This window comes from Elephantulus edwardii, unplaced genomic scaffold, assembly GCF_000299155.1.
Source record: "Elephantulus edwardii isolate Elephantulus edwardi_28Jun2011 unplaced genomic scaffold, EleEdw1.0 scaffold00006, whole genome shotgun sequence".
NCBI lineage: Eukaryota > Metazoa > Chordata > Mammalia > Macroscelidea > Macroscelididae > Elephantulus > Elephantulus edwardii.
In genome coordinates, this window is record NW_006399756.1 from 36,557,295 (window position 1) to 36,561,087 (window position 3,793).

General features: G+C 42.8%; 1 pseudogene; it reads left to right on the plus strand.

Annotated features, from left to right (window-relative positions):
• The first annotated feature begins 1,661 nt into the window (after positions 1-1,661).
• Positions 1,662-3,793, plus strand: part of LOC102860281 — a 73,606-nt pseudogene continuing 71,474 nt past the window's right edge.

Consider the following 3,793-nt stretch of genomic DNA (forward strand, 5'->3'; position numbering starts at 1 on the left):
CCCACGCTGTAGGTGGGCCATTCATTCCTGCAAAAAGAACAAGCATTTTATTTTTCACCACGTGGAGCCCGTGACCTGCTACCTTCTTTTTAACGTCCTTGAAATGGCCTAGAATGAGACTTAGGGGCGCCAACTCAGCCTGCCCCATTTTTTTTTTCTAACACTAAAACACAAGCAATCAGACTCACACAGAGAAAGACAAACAACAGAGCCAAAGTACCAGTACTGCACGCTGAACAAAGCCAATACATAAAATCCCGGCCTCCCACGAATACAAACTCTGGCCCTGGGCAGTGGGAGCAGCCCACTGCAACTTTGTTTCTCAAACTCAACCTAGGGGGGGACTGAACCCCAAATTCCTGTGGCCAAGGCCGGGACATCTCCCTCCTGCCAATTCTGGTCCGCGTGAGACACATCTGTCAGTGGCTACTGGGACTTATTCGGTTCGAACCTCCAAACACAAAAGTAACAATGTCAGACACTTAGAAAGACAAGGAGAGAGACAGAGGAAGAGAGTGCTCGTTTAACTCACCAGCCGGAGATAAAATGCTCAATGTGACAAGAGTTCTTTTGGGGGGTGCTTCTTGGCCAATGCACCAAATGTTGTGCCCACGAAATGCCCCTCAAAGAAATCCAAAAACACGCCTGAAATTTCAAGAGCGTTTATTATTTAACTTTCCACACGCGGAGGCTTTTTCCCTTCCCCAGGAAGGTGGTGAAGGAAAAAGGCCCCCTCCCACTTCCTTTTATAGCTCCTCTGAGTGGCCCTGTTAGGGCAGGGGGTTGCCATCTTGGTTGGTGGGTTGACTTTTGATGGACTGGCTACTTTGCCTGCCTTTACTTCTTTTGTGTCACATAGACACTAGTTAATTCCTTACTTTTTCAAGGACAGACTAGGCTTTGCCCAGGGCACTGGAATTTGCCCTAAGCCAAGAATTTTTATGGCCTGCTTCTGCCTCCAGTGCTAATGGGGGTTTATAAAAAAATGGGATTTCTGCTGCCCCTTCAGTGTCCAGCCTAAGACAGGCGCTGGTTTCATACATGGTCAAACAGGAGAGCACCAAAGGAAATCCTGTTGTGCTTTTGCAGTCTTCAAATAATTATAAAAACAGGGAGGACCTATTGGGAGCTGCTAGTTCAACCGAGCTGGAGGCATTTTGTAATTCTCTAAGGACATGTCTGGACATGTTGCCCCACCCTGGGAGGATAGGTTTCGGTTTACTGGAAATGCTCTGCTAAGTTTCTGTTTAGCGGATAACTTTCAGCTTACTGGAAATCACATGATGATGTCATTCTCCTTCCCCATTGTGTATTTCTCCTTTCCACTCCCCCCACTGTGCTCTTGTATATAAGCTGTGAGTGCTTTCAATAAACTTGAGACTTGATTGGAATCTCAACTTGTCTCCATGCCTCTTGTTTCCTGTCCCCCCCATTCTCGTTCTTCCCCTCAAGGATAGGGTCACCATTGAAGATCTTGCGGGTTGGAGATCCCTCGGGTCAGGAAAATCCTTACCTGTGAATCGAAGTCCACTCAGAAGAGACTACAACAGTTTCAGCAACTGGTCACTTTTATTCAACAGAATCACAAATTCAACAGGAAAGAGTATTATACAAATTCAGAATTGTAAAACAATTGTGCTTGGGTAAGAAGAGAGGGCGCAATGGATCTGGTCGTGGTTCTGGTGGTCTGTGTCACTTCTCTGCTTCTCCTATCACTCTGGAAACAGAGCCATACGAAAGGGAAGCTCCCACCTGGCCCCACTCCTCTCCCAATCATCGGAAATAGCCTACAGATCAATTTTAAGAATATCAGCCAATCTTTAAGTGATGTAAGTACACCTTATATTTTTCAGTATGTATGCAGAAGGATGTAGTCATGATTTTCAGAACAATTTCGTTCTTGAAATATAGCACTGCTAAATCATTGTAAAACAAAATAGTCGTTATACTGTTTCTAGTGTTGCCTTAAGCCTGTCATTTTTAAATATAAGAATGAACAAACACATTTTGAAAGAAGATAAATTAATATTTCTGTTAATATGTACACAGGGTCTCTAGGTATGGGTCAGAAGTTACTCAACGGGACATAACGATATAAAATATACAATTCTTTCTACTTGTTACTGTGTGCTGTCCTTGTGTAGTGTCAATTGTGCCGGCTTTATTTCTGTATTGGAAATAACTATGGATCAGAACCAGGGTTAGCTAGTGATGATCCAGAGTGATTTTTTTTTAAAAACCAACCACCATACCTCTAGTATCTATAATTATTTTGCTTCATCAAGTATCTACCAGAAAATATTTGCATGTGATCCTGAGTTAGTTGTCTTGGTAATGGTTCAAATGACTGCTTGGGGGCCTAAGCATTAGAGATGGATGCAGGGTTCAAATTTAGATCTTCTATTTAAGCTGTTGGGCACTTAGAATTAAATTTATCTGAAATTCACTTTTTAATCTATAAATGATGGTTAAAATATGCCAAAAATGCAATAAGAGAGATGCAAATCAAAACCACAGAGAGATACCATCTCACTCCAGGAACAGTGGCAAAGTTTAACAGGACAGCGAGTAATAAATGTTGGAGAGGATATGGAGAGGTATGAACTCTTATACTTTGTTGGTGAGATTGTAAAATGGTACAACTGGAAGGCAGTTTTTATCTTCCAAAAAAAGCTGAATATAGACCTTCCATGTGACCCAGCTACTCCTCAATTACTTGTTATGCTTCATAGAGTGGGACAAGGACTTACGATGATAGAAGAAGATAGATGTCTTTGACTTGTGATGATGGAGAAGAGTCTTGAACATACCATGGACTACAAAGAAACCAAGTACATCTGTCTTGGAGAGGGTGAAAACAAGTCTCTCCTTGGAGGCTAGGATTTGAAAGCTCCTCCTCAGTTAATTTGGGCACACGGCCTGGAGAGATCAATCCTTCGAGAAGGAAATCATGCACAGAAGTGTAGACAGACAGTGCAGGAGAGAGACAGTAACTGGGGTGATGGTGGTTGTTGTGTCAGAATTAGTGAGACTGGCTCAGGACAGAAAAGATTCAGAGCTGTTGCACATAGGCTTTGCAGGCGACTCAACCAGTAACATTCCATGACAGGTTTAGAAGAACGAATGGCATCCACTTCCTAAACAACATACCTCTGGAGACTCTATGAACTTTAATAAATGTCGATGGTTGCAGAGATTCTTTGATAGGGTCTCTATGAGTCATGCTGGAGTCGAAAGCAATCAACAACAACTCCACTGCTTGGAATATTCCCTGAGAAAATGAGAATGGAGGCACAAATGAAGATTTGTACACCAATGCTCATGGCAGTGTTATTCTCCATTACATGAACATGGAAACAGCCCATATATCCAATGAATCATCTAATAAGTAGAGATACATCCATACAATGGAATACTATGCAGCATACAGGAGCAATGATTTTGTAAATTATTACCTAACTTGGAGGAACTGGAGAGCATTATGTGGAGTGAAAGAATTCAGTTCTACAAGGACAAACATTGTATAAAACCATTACTGTAGAATGAGGATGAAGAGGTAAAGGGGGGGAGGGGTTGGCGTGGAAGCAGAGGGATGAGCATGTGTGGAGTATGAGGATTAATGACGGGGTTGTACAATTTGATCAGGGGTGTTGTTGTTGTTGTTATGTGCTGTCGAGTCGCCTGCGACTCATAGCGACCCAATGTACAACAGCCCTAAACTCTGCTCTGTCCTGTGCCAATCGCACTGTCTCTGACACTCCCATCCCAAGTATCCCAGTCACTGAATCAATCC